The sequence below is a fragment of the Triticum aestivum genome, chromosome 3A, assembly GCF_018294505.1.
Source record: "Triticum aestivum cultivar Chinese Spring chromosome 3A, IWGSC CS RefSeq v2.1, whole genome shotgun sequence".
NCBI classification, from domain to species: domain Eukaryota; kingdom Viridiplantae; phylum Streptophyta; class Magnoliopsida; order Poales; family Poaceae; genus Triticum; species Triticum aestivum.
The window spans coordinates 167,132,548-167,150,658 of NC_057800.1; positions in this window are offsets into that span (position 1 = coordinate 167,132,548).

Consider the following 18,111-nt stretch of genomic DNA (forward strand, 5'->3'; position numbering starts at 1 on the left):
ATTCTACGGTAGCAACCTTATTTTCAATCATTTCAAGCCTTTGCATTACATGCTCCAAAGTTAATATAGTTCCATTAACCAAGAGAGGGGGTGAGCCAAATAAATCTAACATAGCATTATAAGAATCAAAAGTATGGCTACCCAAAAAGTTCCCTCAGGTAATAGTATCAAGAACATAATGGTGCCAAGGAGTAATGCCTACATAAAAATTGCGAAGGAGAATGGTAGTAGATTTCTTCCTAGTAGATTTATTTTGAGCATTGCAAATTCTATACCAAGCATATTTTAGATTTTCACCCTCCCTTTGCTTAAAATTTAGAATTTAATTCTCGGGACACAAAGGAGAAGATAAGGGACTAGCCATAACGACAAGCAAATAAACTAACACACAAGCAAACAAAAAGAAAGCGGGCAAAAAGAGGCAAATAGAGAGGGAGGATAGAGAGAGAGGGCGAATAAAATGGCAAGGGTGAAGTGGGGGAGAGGAAAACAAGAGGCAAATGGCAAATAATGTAATGCGGGAGATAAGGGTATGTGATGGGTACTTGCTATGTTGACTTTTGCGTAGACCTCCCCGGCAACGGTGCCAGAAATCCTTCTTGCTACCTCTTGAGCACTGTGTTGGTTTTCCCCGAAGAGGAAGGGATGATGTAGCAAAGCAGCGTAAGTATTTCCCTTGGTTTTTGAGAACCAAGGTATCAATCCAGTAGGAGGCTACGCGCGAGTCCCTCGCACCTGCACAAAACAAATAAATCCTCGCAACCAACGCAAATAGGGGTTGCCAATCCCTATAGGGACACTTACGAGAGTGAGATCTGATAGATATGATAAGATAATATTTTTGGTATTTTTATGATAAAGATGCAAAGTAAAATAAAGGCAAAGTAAATAGCAAAGGAAATAACTAAGTAGTAGTAGATTAATATGATGAAGATAGACCCGGGGGCCATAGGTTTCACTAGTGGCTTCTCTCGAGAGCATAAGTATTCTACGGTGGGTGAACAAATTACTGTTGAGCAATTGACAGAATTGAGCATAGTTATGAGAATATCTAGGTATGATCATGTATATAGGCATCATGTCCGAGACAAGTAGACCGACTCCTGCCTGCATCTACTACTATTACTCCACTCATCGACCGCTATCCAGCATGCATCTAGAGTATTAAGTTAAAAACAGAGTAACGCCTTAAGCAAGATGACATGATGTAGAGGGATAGACTCATGCAATATGAAGAAATCCCCATCTTATTATCCTCGATGGCAACAATACAATACGTGCCTTGATGCCCTTACTGTCACCGGGAAAGGACACCACAAGATTGAACTCAAAGCTAAGCACTTCTCCCATTGCAAGAAAGATCAATCTAGTAGGCCAAACCAAACTGATAATTTGAAGAGACTTGCAAAGATAACCAATCCTACATAAAATAATTCAGAGAAGATTCAAATATTATTCATAGATAGACTTGATCATAAACCCACAATTCATCGGTCTCAACAAACACACCGCAAAAAGAAGATTACATCGAATAGATCTCCACAAGAGAGGGGGAGAACATTGTATTGAGATCCAAAAAGAGAGAAGAAGCCATCTAGCTACTAACTATGGACATGTAGGTCTGAGGTAAACTACTCACACTTCATCGGAGAGGCTAGGGTGTTGATGTAGAAGCCCTCCGTGATCGATGCCCCCTCCGGCGGAGCTCCAGAATAGGCCCCAAGATGGGATCTCGTGGATACGGAAAGTTACGATGGTGGAATTAGGGTTTTGGCTCCGTATCTGATCGTTTGGGGGTACGTAGGTATATATAGGAGGAAGGAGTACGTCAGTGGAGCAACAGGGGGGCCCACGAGGGTGGAGGGTGTGTCTGGTGGGGGTGGGCGCGCCCCCCTACCTCGTGCCCTCCTGTTTTGTTTCTTGACGTAGGGTCCAAGTCTCCCGGATCATAATCTTCCTAAAAATCACGTTCTTGAAGGTTTCATTCCGTTTGGACTCCGTTTGATATTCCTTTTCTTCGAAACCCTAAAACAGGCAAAAAAACAGCAATTCTGGGCTGGGCCTCCGGTTAATAGGTTAGTCCCAAAAATAATATAAAAGTGGATAATAAAGCCCAATAATGTCCAAAACAGTAGATAATATAGCATGGAGCAATAAAAAATTATAGATACGTTGCAGACGTATCAGGGGGCTGGCGGCTCAAGGGGTGGAGGTTGAAGATGAACTACAGGCCCTTGATTTCGTATCCAACGGCTGGAAAATCGACTGACCAGAGATGAAAAAGGAAGTCGATTGACATGTAGCCTCACCCCGCACATACACATGCACGCACGCAACACTCGCACGAACACATGCACGCATTCAGGCGTGCAACACTGACACGTACACATGCACTCATAAACACATGCATGCATGCAGGCGTGCAACACTGACACGTACACATGCACTCCCGAATGCACGCACGCATGCAGGCGTGCAACACTGACACGTACACATGCACTCATGAACACATGCACGCGCGCACACATGCATGCAACACTTGAACATACACATGCACGCACGCAACACTCGCATGCCTGCATGCACACAGCACACGATGCAAGACACACACTCAACCTATACGTGCATGCACCCTTTGTTAAGGACATGGATTGTTACAGGTATTAATCAATCTTATCTGTGATAAGCAGAACATTGAATGGGCTATCAACATATATATATATATATGTGAAAACATTGAATAGGCTATCAACGTATATATGAAAATTTTAAAATTCTCTTACATTATATAGTAGGCTTATCTACATGAAATAGATGACATCACACTCAATGAACAATCATCGGTTTATGAAATGCCCGCTTCTGACCACCTTGGCCCACCAAAAGCTCCTCTGCCATGTGCTGCCTGCGTTGGGTCACTAACATGCAGGCTAGGTACCCAAAGAGCCCACACGTCAGTGGAAGAACGGCATGGTGTCGTACGTCAGAGTTGAGGGCCCCGCTCGCTGCACGTCCGGCTGAGATAGAGACTAGGGAGGAGCACCATCCACTGCTTCGTGTGCTACTCTGACACTCCATTCAGCGGCCGCAACATCCCCTACAACCACTCCCTATAGCGACTCCCTCATGTGCTCCATTCGGCGGGCGCTTGTTGGAATTTGGGGAGCGCACTCGCGTGACTGCTGGCAGTGACGACTTCGCTGACGATGACTTCTTCCCTGACCTCGGCAACCTCTTCCTCAATGACATGGGCGACAACCTCAACGCCAATGGTGCTGCTCCCATTGCACCGTATGTGTTTCTGTCCTTCCTGTTTGAAATTGTGGTAGAATTCATGTTTCTAGTTTGTGTCCTAGATTCGATCTGTTCATCTACTATGCTAGTCCACATGATTAGTTTAATCTCTGTTATAGCCGTCATGATTTATTTTGTGCTTATTCGGCTTAAATCTCATAGTAACTTGCTCATATATTCAACTGGCGCAACGTCCCCTATAGCCACTCCCATTTCATGGACGGCCTGGTCGATGCCTCCAAGGTGCCCTGTGTCTACAAGATTTTTGGCGGCGAATGGTACGTCGACCAGCACTCGCTAGCGGAGCATTGTTCCAGATGCGCGCACGTGCCCTGCTACTGCTATGGGTGCACGCCGCTGTTTTCGGGCTAGCCGGCGAGCCTCGTGCATCACCTCACGCAACCATCCATCGATCACTACTGGCTCGCGGCAGTGAACATCAAGTACGAGATGTGCTACCTGTTCGCTGTGCCAAAGTCGCTAGAGGATCCCCGCCGCCTGCTAGTCTCGGAGGAGGACGGCAGCGTCTTCCTCTTGATCATGGGCACCGGTGAGGCCCGCGCAGGCCGTCGCCCCGTCTTTGTAATGTGCGTCAGGGGCAACGCCGCTGACACTGACATGAGGCCATTGTACGGGTGTGTGCTCGCTATTACTGCTCCTCAGAGGTACATCAGCGCCCACACCACCTCCATCACGTTGACTTGGACTCTGCCGAGCTGCTCCGTTCCCGCTGATGTGGACATGGAAGATGCATGGTATGATTTTCCCCCCAAGATGGTGCACGGGGACTCCAAGGAGGTTCACCTAGACATATGCATTACCAACTTAAATGTTGATCATTAGTCTTCGCTCAATGTAATCCACTGCCTAAGCATGTGGAGACTTCTTATTTATATAGTATAGAACCTTCCATGCATAATCTTGCTCTATTAGAGTATCGCGCTTGAATAAAAGTGTATCCATTTATAGTTTAATCTAGAATCTTCCATGTATGCTTTTGCTCCATTAGAGTTTTCGCTTGCCATTTATGAGATTAACTGAGAATTTTTACTACAGTACTGGTGAAAGACTTATGATGAACCATTTCTTACATATCCTCCGCCCCTTCCAAGTCATCCTGATTTAATCCCTCGGTCTAGGTGTATAAGAGCATGGTTAATACTTAATAGTATAGCCAACTGTTGACTATAAGAAAGTGCCGTGTCATATGTAGCCAACATGTATAACAATCGATACTCAAAAACAAATTCTTAAAGATCATTTCTTGCAAAGCACAATAAGTGTTATTTCTTCACAAGTTTTGGATGCAAGTTGAATGCTTTTGTTTGCAAAAGATACTTTTTTATCTATTTCACACGGATGTTTGTGAGCTCTAGAGAAGAAATAATATCCGAAGAAACTTATTGATACTCGTTACACATGAGATGACCCCCACATCCTTTGTCAAAATAAACAACTCCCCGATCAATGCATTTCACTGTTCCATGCAACGCACGGGCACCTTACTATATATTAGTACGACCATGAATTTAACTAACATTATATATAGTACGATAAATGCTCATGCATGTCACCAAAAATTTATCATTGAAAACTATGTTCAAATATGAATCCGACGATATAGTTTTTGTTGACATGCACTAACATTTTGTTAGTTAAATCTTCTGTCAAATTCAATGGGGGACTAATAAACCACGACCGAGGTAGTACTAGTGTAGAGGGCAGCGTTGCACGGGAGTCTCACCCCGCTCGTGGCGCAACAGTAAAGTCGTCATATCACAAAACCCCACCACTCCCGGTAATAAGTGGCCTGGTAAAATAAATGGACAAGCAATCATCACATCCCTCTGTCTTTTTTGCATTTCATCTCTCTGCATTTACTTTCTCCGGTTCATCTCCACACTCGATCCCTAGCTACTACTCCTAGTATCCCTAGATACTACTCCTAGTATCCCTAGCTACTACTCCTAGGGCCAGTTCTTTTGGCGGCTTAAAAAATAAGCTGTCTCTTTCCCAGCTTTTCCCATAAGACTAGTCACAGTGGAGAGTAACATAAGGCGCCTCACTCAATTATTTACTACGATGCTGGCAGCGGCCACCAGGCCAGATTGTTCCAAATACTTCCTTTTTTAATTGCTTAGCAATGAGGTTGTGGGAGATAAGGATGAATGAGGCAAGGCCTTATCTGTAAATATGTGGAGAGAGGTGCAGGTATCTTTTGTAAAATTGTCATAGTTTGCTTTCTATCCGTCAGATATAGATCGGACGGTCTATATTACAAGATGGCAGGCACACCATCATCACCAACTCGGTTTTTTATAAGAGTAGAGAGTAGAGATAGAGATATTTCGCTGTGTGAAAACAAATTTAAATATGAATGAATAATAGGTGTCCATGGTCTTCTGCCGGGATCCTGGGACACAGTTGGATGGCCTCATAGTAGTAGTAGTGTAGAGTACTACTAGTACTACTAGGTAGTGAGTGTTTACTACTGTACCTACGTACTAATTGCAACACATGCATGTTTTAGTAGTATAATGACCACGTATGGATTTGATGGTAAGATTTGTGTAAGTTGGATGTCATATTATTGCTCTAACATGTGGTCAAAGTTAGCCTCCAAAATGCATTTCATACCCTATATGGATTGAGGGAGTACATGCATTGTCGAGGATTCTCTTAATCCTTGTGTGCAACGTTTTTATCGAAGCTTGAAATGTGAACATGTGAATGGGAGTGACTACTAAAACCCTTCCAAAAGAATTGTAGTACTAATGGTATCATACTCCCTCCATTCACCATCACACATGCTCAGTTTTTTTCATTTTATAAGAGGCAAATCATGTGGGGCCTACCTTAGAGTACGTATTACTTTTGATGTGTCTCGTCAACTCGCAGAACGAGAATAAGCTTGCTTAGTACGCCGTCTCCCAAGCCCATGGGCGCGGTGGCTCGCAGAGTCACAGGATGAGGTGAAGCTTGCTTACTACGTCTACGCCTGCTCCCTCGCCCACGTGCGCGGTGGCTCATAGGACAAGGAGAAAATTTTACTAGTCCCTCCGTTTACTCCTGGTCCCTACCTTGGTTAGAGAGATTATCATATTGTTTGAAATATGTCTTTTAGTAGTAGGAGTAGTACTACGACAATTTCCTTGGACTCCGTGGTGCAGCAAGCTACCCTAGGCTATGTTACTACTCCCTCCTTTCGGGTTTATGGCTCAATTTCAAAATCTCCCCAACCAAGCTAGACGGTGAGTGGTGGAATTAATTTCGTAGTTTGCATAAGTAATTAGTACACTCATTTTTGTCAAGAAGTTATGTTTACCGATGCATTAATTACAACAAATGCATGCATGACCACTAAATTTCCATGAACTTCTACATGCATTGGTGAGTTTTCTCTTGACACTGCTTGCATCGGGTGATTTAATGCACCTTGAAATCAAACATGTGATGGTACTACTAGTAGAATTGAGACTTATAAAACGGAAAAACGATTTTTTAGATGAGCCCTATAAACCGGAAAGGAGGGAGTAGTAAGTAGTACTACCTCCATAGTGGGTACGTACTCCATAAAATCAGATTTTCCCAGAACTAAGTCGCTCAACCTTTATTTGCTTGTTTCCCTTCCTACCTCGTTGACTCGAACAGACTATGCCAAACTCCCATGCCTGCCGCGGGGGAAAAGACCCGCCCTTGCCTTTTTTAGTCCGGGTTTGTATCGATGGATCGTGTGAAGCAGCAAAAACCAAGTCGTGTCTTGTACTCCTCCGTCGACGCTCGCTTTCATGAATTATGTACTTCCTATCTCCAACATGTGAGACATATAGCAACCGGGTCGACGTGTTATGCACCAAATAACAGTGCAGAACAGCAGGGGGACGCACCCCAATCGTATCGCCCCAGTAGTAGTAATGAGCAATGAGACGTCAAATCACAATGTCGCACCTTCCCAGACGGACGAAGCAACCATTATTTCACACTTCGCTGAATCTGCTTCGCCATCATCTCCTTCAAGAAAACCACATATTGCTTCTACCATTGTTCTGCCTCAAGAGGGACGTGCATCGCCTTTGTACATCATGACACATGGGACCCCATGAAAGGCCATGCTCCCCCGCCCACCGCTCGGTAAAATCACCTCATTTTTACTACTTCCTCTATATCAATTTACAGGGCATGCACGTCATTCTAGGTTGAGAATTTAACTGGCTATATATGTGATGAACAATATATGTTTTGAAACTACATCCGCTTATTAAGAATCCAATGATATACTTTTTGTGACATAGTAACTCATATTTAGTTACTCCAGTCAAATGGATGACCTAGAACTACGTGCACGCCCGAGACGGAGGGAGTAGTATCTTTTTAGATCAATATAGTCGGGATTCACCAAGGAGCAAAACCAAGTGGTAGGTTGCTCCTGTCGTGTTGGCGTAGCAACTCAAGCAGGGTCAGTCCGCATACAAAATGGCGACACACTTAACAGGACCCCTTTGGCCGACATGTGGCTCATCCACCATCTTGTTCCACGTGCAATGCACCAAATTACAGTTTGGAGCATCGATTTGACTTGGAGGCACCCCGATGAGGGGTCAAATCACAAAGCCCCACCTTTCCCACAGTAAGCTGGGCAGACGAAGCAACCATCATTTCACTCTAGGGCGCAAGAGCATAAAGAAAAGAGAAAACCAATGATGCGTGCGGCAGCTACCTAGGGCACCCTAGGGTAGGAGCCTCCACTGCAAATCTTTTTTCTTTGAAGCGCCTCCACTACAAATCCGCGTCTCCCTCGTCCTCTTGAAGAAAACCGATGATGCATGCGGCGGTAGGGTTTGTAGGAGTACTATGGCGTGCGGGGCCACGGCGTAGTAAACGGGAGAGGGATTGAGTTCGAGTCGACGCCTTAATATGTGTGGGCCGCTTGGTTTTATGGGAATGAGGCAGCATTTTGGGTTCGGGGACCAGTGGAGATATACGTACAAAAAATTGTGGACATAGGTTCGACCGAAAGGCAATGATGCATGGGCCCTGAATTTTGATATACCCGCGACCGCGTGAAATTTTCTACTGAAAATAATGCATAAAAGTTCCTCCAAAAACATCTATAACTAATGGGAAGTGAATTTATGCTTAAAATGAAAATGTAATACCCCTCCGTCTAGGTGTATAAATCATCTTAGGTTTTTTGCTAGTTAATAGCATTGCATGCAATGAATTAACCACGTGCATGTCATGTTTGAAAGTCTCAAGCCATTGAAAGCACGCACGACCCACATCTCTTATTGGTTGATATGTCACGAAACAAGAAACAAGGAGGGAGTTAATGTAACATGCCTAAGTGTTTTGGGATTATTTGGTTTTTGGAAGATGACTTACACACCTAGACGGAGGGGGTATAAAGAGAAAAAGTGAATTGCAGTTAAAAGAATGACATTTCTAACAAAAATGTGAATGTGAACTACATATGTGTGCACGCGAACAACACATACATTGTCAATACAAAATCTAATGCAAGAAATAACTTATGAGTAACATGCACGAATTGATGATGTGGTGCTTGCATGCATAGAGTACAAAAATAATGTGATTTATGACTTGCATGCATCATGTGTTCTTGTGCCATAGTTGCATGTCCAGGAAAAAAGCTACTAGTGGGTTGTACTAGCTATTTAGGAATAGAAGATGTATACATGGAAGTTGTAGGGAAAGAGATGACATGTATCTCAATTCCTATGAGTAGGGATTGGAAAAGAGATGTCATTTGGTTCACATCATAGGAACTTTTCTATTGAATCTAGAGATGACATGTATCTCAATTCCTATGAGGAGGGATTAGAAAAGAGATGTCATTTGGTTCACATCATAGGAACTTTTCTATTGAATTTGAATATACGCTAATGTTTATTTACCTTTGAAATTGTGTGAGTATAGGAATCCATTCATATGAACCAAGTGGCTCTGAAGCTATAAAAATGATATCATGTTTATTTTCCTTTCAAATGTGGAGTATATGAATCTGTTCCTATGAACCAATTGGATCTAATGGAAAAAATCCTATAAAAATCATATCATACAGAGTTCCTATGATATTCCTCCACACCAAAGGATGGTTGAAATTGTTGCAGGTCATACGACGGTCTTTCTTTGTACACTCCTCCTCCATCTTTACAGTTACCTCTCAAAGCTGAATGAAATGATATATATAGTGGGTATTCTGTATGTGCATTTTGGTAAACAAAAACTCTATAAAAGTTTGCGAGGTTCAAATTTCCAATAAAGCTATATGCACTGCATTTTGGAACGGAGGGAGGAGCATACGACAGTTGCTAACACTCACGTGGAAGATTTGTGTGTCGGAGGAGTGCCTATTCTATTAAATGACATGGCAAAACTGACACCGTCGGATGCCGATCTAACGGTTCTTATGGCGTTCGTCAGGAAATGGCTTGTGGCGAACGTTTGTCAGATATGATTTACGAACACATGCATTGCACTGATACGTGCCCCCTCTCTCCCACGCACACATGCACCCTCACGAGTCATGACCCTCCCAAGTCCTCTCGCACCCACCGTCTATCCATAGGTAGACGTCACACACATATGTGATCTTCACAGCCTACCCTCAGAACTTCTAAAAAACAGAAGACGTCGCGCACCTTTTATTTTAACTCACACGTCACACACTTATACTATTACTCTTGTGGCGAACGTTCTTTGGGCATATTATATTGTACTCTCACAAAGAGAAGCGGTGAATGCACGCACTAGTTCTCTCACACCCACTCGCGGGTACATGTAGGAGCACATTTTTTTGAAGCTGGTACAACAAAATCACTCCACTATATATGTATATAAGCAGGAGCCTCGGCGCTTGCTTTACAAGGGTTCGTCTCTTTCACTCTCTCATGCTCTCAAGATCTAAGCAAGACATAGGTGGCCACACTCTCTCTCTGCTCACGGCTGGTCACAAATCTGGCCAGACCACCTCGACCGGGACAGGGGTGTAGGTGCATCGTTCACGCTGTCGTCGGCGGCGAGGGAGGAGACCAACGGCTGCCCGCGCGTCCCAATCGGCGGACGTGTCGTTCTCTCCGAGACAGCGCCGACTCGGGAGGGGCTCCGACCCCTTCTTCCTCCCTGCAGTATTATGGCCAAGATGCGGCCTCCCGACATCGTCTTTGCCACATGCCGATGACCCTCAGGTATATATTCCTTCGAAACCTGCCTTGCTCTACTGCCCCAGCTCCCCGCATGGCTGCGTGTGGATCTTTTTCTACTTCCGTTGACTGTTCCAAAGCCATCTAGACTTTTACTATTATTAGTGGTAAAGCTAGTTCATACAATCGAATCTAAGAGTTGGTTCAAACAGGGAAGAAAGTGGGAAAGATGTAGCATGAATCTAGGACTTGGTTCTAAGAGGAAACGAGGGAAAGTGCGTAGTAGATACTAACTACCCAACCTGTCTCTTGGTCGAAAAGCCGAAGAAAGCATGGTGGATGGCGAAGGGTGGGGGAAGTGGACCTGTGTCTTGGTCGAAAAAGGAAAGAAAGTGAGGGGTGTTGGGGGACAACGCAAATGAGAATGAGCAGGTCTAGATTTCCTGTGCTCACATAGGAAAATGTCACCGAGTAGATAAAAACGTGACAAATGCAGACATGCTACCTCAGTGTTTGCCGCTCTCGGCAACCACATCTGCCTCATCACTTTATGCCCCTGATGTCCCTATGCCCATATCGCTACCGTTAATGTAAAATCACATGAAGCATTAAGCAATGCCACCTAATGTCACTATAAGTGATGGTCTAGTGTCGTCGATAAATTGAAGCAATGCCACCACCATTTTATGAAGTGCTTCCGTCTTGCTTTATTTCCCATGAATTGTGTTTTTGTAGTTGCACTTAAATCTCACACCGCTAACATTGCTTCATCCCAGTGAAACTGCACAAATTTGATTGCACATTTACTGACCATGTGCTACTCTCATGACAGTAATACTAATGATATTGTTTTGCATGTTAATCTAGTGGCAGTGTTGATGTGATGTGATGCTACTTACTTAAGGGCACTTTCATACTGTCAATGTAGTGCCAATTATAACACAATAGATGTTGTTGTTAATCATATGCCACTGCAAATAATTGTCACTGTTTAAATAACTGTATTTCGTATTTGTGAAAATAGGGATGTCTGTCTCCATATTGTTTCTATCTACGCAATCAAAAGTACACACCTTAGTTTTAGTAGAACTGCACAAAATGAGATGGCTATTCCTAGCTGTCGTCCTCTAACCACCCGTCTTCCAGGTATTCCTACATTGGTAGTAACTAGGTAGAATGACCAATGCAATCTAAAAGAAGCTGATTCGTACATTTACTTCCTGATTGCAGTTCAGGGACGAGCGAAAACAACTGCATCCTAGTCCAGAATGCACTTTCTACCAGCTCATCCATGGACTGAGGACTATCTAGCACGGCTGCATGGAGGTTTTTGGGACAGGTGCGCAGACAAGAGGCATTGTGGTCTGCTTATTTCTGCAAATAGCGGTGCTTAAATTTAGTGGAATGCATAAGAATTTCATATGGGCAGTACACTACATGGTTCAGTTCAGCATTCTAGATGAGAACACAATTATAATTGGTTATTCTGGAATGAGAGAACCTAACCCTGGATGGTGGCAACAAGAAAAAACCATAGTGAACTCCAGGAAATTAAAGCCTGCCTAGGGAGGCCCTTTGCTCAGAGAAGCCTTGCTTGATTTTTCTTGATTTGTAAACCTTCTCACAACTTTATCTTTTGTTGTGAACTAGTATATGTTTTTTATGTTCTATGAGTCATTGAGATGTATAAAATTGCTTAACTTGTGTTTTTCAAGTTTTTTATGAAGCCGAGTTTAATGTGAGTGTTCCACATGAATGCTGGACTAGCGTGTCAATGTTTGGAATTTACATTGTGGCCTCAGTTAACTGCATGAACCACTGTAACAAGATACGTAGTTGCTTATATGTCAGACAACAGATTATTGATTGTTAGTTGGTCAATAGCCTAGTGTTGAAGTGAGCTGAGCCAATGTGTCGTGTTTTGCACAACTACTTACAAGTGGGGTAGCAGCAACAATGTTTCTACTTAACCAGCCTTATGTACCCTATGTATATGTCGGCGCACAGTTCTCGAACGAGTACTCTATTTCATCAAACACACACTGCTCGTATGATAAACCTTGACAACTTATGTCTTACCATGCCATATTCATGAAAAAACTAGTGAGGACGCATCTATTTCGGCAAAAATTACGATGGTTCTCACATGATTCACGGGCACACAAAAGTAGCAGCAGTTCCCATAGACGGATTCAAACAAAGTACTATCCCTAGAGGGCTCGATAATAGGCAAGGTTCGGATAATTAGACACAATCCAAACTAATATTAAACACTAGCTGGGGAAACTATTTCATGCCTCGATCTAATTTGGGCTAGACACAAGACGGACCTTGCCATGAACATCATCAAGGACGTCCGGCAGTAGCTCAATCATGTGATCCTTCCTGAAGATAACCTTGTGGCATTGCCACTCATCAACTTGTTTGTGGAGGCATGCCACATCATCTTCCTGCGTAAGCTTGACAAGAACAGTATGCCTCACAAATGAAGGAGTAGCTTTGAACTTCTTGTGCTTCAGTACACCCTGGAGAACACGCCTGACAACAGTGAGGCTGGAAAACAACTCGACATTGGTATAAGCGCAAATGGCTTCTAGGATCCAACAGCCTAAGAACTCTGTTTTCCTAGTGCGTATATTCAAGTCATCCTCCTCAAAGCGAGTGACATGTACAACCACACAATCCTTTTCTGCATCAGGGCTCTGATTGAAACAGAAACAAATTCTGAATTACTTTCCAGTATAAGGAACACAAGTTATTTAAACCACTATGTATAGCATGGTATTGAAGCTAATAAAATTTTACATTATTCATCACCACATACTTAGATAAAAAACCACAATCAAGATTGGCAAAGAAGAAAATCACCATGGGCAGCTCAACGGGGGGACACATCCTCGAAGGGGGAAAACTGCTCCTGCAGGGCCACGGGGGCTATAACCTCAAACGGGGTGTTGACCATCTCAATAGTGTCCATGAACGTATCTTGGGTCAGCTCGGTGGCTGCCTCCATCTTCTTGGAGCTCTCTGTCTCATGGGGATCAGCCTCCCGCGTCTACTCCAATATCAGCAGATCTTTGCCTGGTTCTCCTTGGTCCATCATGAAACTGACGAATACTAGGAGACCACTGAAAGGAAAGCACAATCGCAATGACGATGAAACAAAAAAAGAGAGTGCGGATCGGTTACTACTTTGCAAAAGTTCTTTTTTTTCTCTGAACAAAAATATACCAACATCACGGATCCGCTTATCTTCCCTTCATTGGGAGAGAAGAACACTGGCAGATGCGAGTGTTGGCTTTCTTGAAGACAGTGAGGGAGAAGGGGATTCAGCAAAGAGTGAAATGGTGGTTGCTTCGTCCATCAAACTTAGACTGCGGGGAGGTGGGGTTTTGTGATACAACGGCTCGTTACTGTCGTGCTACGACCGGGGTGACTCTCCACCTGCATACTACCTTCTAATTTGGTGGATGGCATTTGGGCCCGCGTGCTGCATGGCCCGCATGTCGGTGAACAAAAGTAAAATGGCATTCAGTAGAGGGAGATGTTTCGATGACCTCGGAGGAGCCAGAAGCGGTAGTGTATCCATTGTAATAGTAGTAATTGTTTTTCTAGGTAGCTGTAGAGTGTCTCCGCTGTACTAGTAGTAATTGTTTCTATGGGCCCAAGAAAAAACAGCCCATCCACCCTAGTAAATAATAAAATCAATTCAAAAGCCCATATATTTACTTAATTAGAGGCACTACCCACATCCAGCACACCGCCCCCCAAAAAACCTAGGGGCTCTTCTTCCTCCTCACTCCCACCCACCTCACGTCATCTCACTCCACTCGTACCCCCAAATTCCTCTCACTCCTACAGAAATCGCTAGCTCCCCTACTTCCTCACTACTACAGGAAAACCCCAGCTCCCCTTCTTCTTCACTCGCACTACAATTAGGCTTGTCATTCGTTACTCTGCTCAAATCCATGAGCTCGACATGATACCCTCAAGGAAAATGGAGTCGGCTGACCCCAGCGCCAAGAAGATGAGGCTCCCGCCAGCGGCGACACCTGTTGTAGATCCCGCACCTGACAGCGCGGGGAGAAACAGCGAGCCCGCCCCAGCCGGGTCTCAGGAACCCGTAGAATCTCGGGTGGACCGCATTAGCGATCTCTCGGACGCCATCCTTAGGGAGATAATCTCGCTTCTCCCCGCCAAGGATTGCTGCCGCACCCAAGTCCTCTCAATTCGGTGGCGCCCTCTATGGCGCGTCATGGCCCTTAATCTTGACTATTGTCAGCTATCTCTCTTCAATGATTTTTAACTCCCCAGAGCCATCATCTCCTCCCATCAGGGCTCCATTCAAATCCTATGCATCCCTTCATGCTACCTGAGCAAGCATACCATGCCCTGCATGGTGGACGCCTGGCTAAAATCCCCTGAATTCACAGAACTACAGCTGCTTGAGTTCTACAATTCCCCAAGAAATCACCTACCAGATATCGAAAGCCATGTACTTGTGCCCTCAGCACCGATGTCCATCTCGCGGTTTTCCTCCTCTCTCCACACCACCACCTTTGCGCTGTGCTACCTACCAGACAATCTGGTACTAAACCTTCGACTCCCATTTCTCAAAAAACTTTCACTTGTGCGGGTCTGTATATCAGAGGCCTCATTGCACAGCATCATCCACTCCAGTTGCCCTGCCCTGGAGTGCTTGGTGCTTGTTTTCATAGCTAGGATCGGTTGTCTCCAAATAAAGTCGCCTATCCTTGTAAGAATTGGAATTTCTTTTGACGGAAGGCGGCTCATCATCCAAGATGCCCCTTCACTTCAAAGGTTGATCCTTGATTCTAGTTATTCACTGTCTCAAATAACTGTCCTCTCTGCGCCTAAACTAGAGACCTTGGGTGTAATACATGATCTTTGTGCTCATTTCAAGATGGTGTTTGGCTCCACAGTTCTTCAGGTACTTTATATTATCATCTACACTTGTATCCATAAGCTGCATTTTCAATTTCTGCGCATAAGTTATATATCATCTTGGAGTACACATTTTATACTAATATTATGTTCTATGCTCAATGAAGAGTTTCTCCATGGATAGCCTACCAATGGTGCTGGATTCTGTCAAGATCTTATATATCCAAATGAATTGTTTTGATCTTAACAAGATTATTGGCTTGCTGCAATGCTTTCCATGTCTGGAGAAGTTGTATATAAAGGTGATAATTTCACGCACATTAGAAGCCCGCATATAGTGTACTCGAATTAACCGTTCAGTTGTTCCTCTTTCGGCACTCTTTTTTTAGACCTTAATTGTTTTCAATCTTCATGTCTATTTAGGCAACAGGACTGGGTATGAAAGTTATAACCAATCGGTGGATTCGTAAGCACCGGGATTTTCTCACTTCTCATGACATTCGATTGAAGGCAATAACGCTGGAACAATATGTTGCCAACCATGCAAACACTAGATTTGTCACATTCTTCCTGCTGAATGCGAGGTTACTATTGTCCATCGGGCTTAAGTTTATCAGCAGCATGGTTTTGACGGATGGGTATGTCGAAGAGAAAAAAAGGAGTTTCAGGTGGACAAAAGAGCTTCTGAACGTGTCGGGCTTCTATTTACAACATATTGTGGTCATAATCCAGTAAATTTTACGACCCAGGATGTTCATTCTATGGACCTGACCGATCCATTTGACTGTGACTGCCGAAAACAGTGCTGGAGTTAGATGTTGTTGCCCTTTTCAATCTGGGTTTTGTCTAAACCTGATGAACAATTAACCCTCGTGCTTTTGTACAGTTTGTAAGCTAGAGTTAGATGTTCTTGCCCTTTTCAACTCGGCTGTGACTGTCACATTTTCTTTGAAACAAGGCAAATGGCTTGCCATTCGTTTAATTTAGAGTGAAATATTGTAACAAATCCCAACCAAGGGAAATAACATCACTCTCGCCGGTTGCTTGAGCTTACTGTGCATTACAGAAGCCAAGTGATTAGCCCCCACCAGCACCCACAAACTTATTTTGAACTAGCACACCAAATGGGTTGTAAATTTTCATAAGAAAGGCTGCATGACCATGACAGATTTGGATTCTGACATTTGGGACACACAAGGAAATAGCCTATCCAAGGTGGTGTCGACTTACTAGCTAGTCAACAAACGATTCTGCCTACCCGTTGTTGGATTGACATCCAACATCTGTCATGTATCTTCTATCCCTTCTCTTCTTCCTCCAGCCGCCCAAACCAAACCACCCCGCCGGCTCCGCCGGCTCCCGCCACCCATGGCTGGTTGTGGCTCTGCCGCCCTACCATACCCTCCAACGTTGGCCAGTCCCTCCCTCTATTCCCCCACACGTCCTATTAGTCTCCGGCGATGTTAGCCCCAACATGCACCCGCACCCGAACCAGTCAACCCTTGTACTCCCCTCCGCCCGCGACTGGACCGACGCATCTTCCACGGCTCATGTTCATTCCATCTGAGGCCTCGTCGTCATCCTCCGCCTTGTTTCGCTCGCCATGCGTGGTGCACCGCCCTCTTGCGTTGTCAACGTCGTCAACAACTGAGAGGAACAAGGAGATGAATGTACGTGGAGAGGATGACAGTAGGGACCCACCAGCGTCATGGCAGTATGCAAGCAAGTGCCTCGTTATTACAAGCCCAAAAAAAGGTTCCTCCTAATGGTTGGACATCTGGGGCTCAAGCCATTGTCAACGTAGTCAATAAATGAGAGAATTACACAACGAGCGGCTGACACCAGGGACCCACCAGCTCATGCAGTTGTTATTTACTTTTTTTGAGGAACAAGCAGTTGTTATTTATACTAGTTTTAGTGACGGAACAGGGTAACAACGGGGTTGTGCGAGGGTTGTGGCCCGTCTAGCCAGGGTTTTATTTATGTTTACCACATCATGAGCCAAGTTGTTTTTTTTCTTGCTGAAAATGGCAAGCCCAGTTCTACTTTTTTAAAAGAAGTACCCAAATGAGGCCTACTTGCTTTGTCAGCCCTGCTGGGCTACAAATCTTTCAAGACGAGGAGAGTTTCATTCGGTTTGCCCAGAAAATGGGCCATCAGTAATGAGAAATGGGTTGTACATTTTTAAAACACATCAAACCGGGAATTAGTTTTTTTCATTACAAGATTTTAAATTCCATTGATTTTTATGCGTGGACAATTATTTGGATTTTATATTTATATAAATTATTTTTCAAATAGTTTGAATGTGACTCAAAATTTTGGGATTAAAAACAATTGACTGCACCAAATATGCAAAATTTCGTATAATTTTTAACCGTGGCCACAATATGGTTTGTAATGCTAACAAAAAGAAGATGGGCTCCAAAAAATCCTTAAGAATTAGCAAATGGGCTATAAATTATTAGAAATAATGGTAGATGGGTTGTATGCTGTTTTCCACAGATTTGAGGCTGACTTGTGCGCCTACATATAGGTTGACTGCTACCTCTTGAGCTTGCGTTGGATTTCACCGAAGAGGAAAGGATGATGCAGCAGAGTAGCGTAAGTATTTCCCTCAGTTTTTGCGAACCAAGGTATCAATCCAGTAGGAGGCTACGCTCAAGTCCCTCGTACCTGCACAAAACGATAGCTACTCGCAACCAACGCGATTAGGGTTGCCAATCCCTTCACGGTCAGTGGCGGAGGC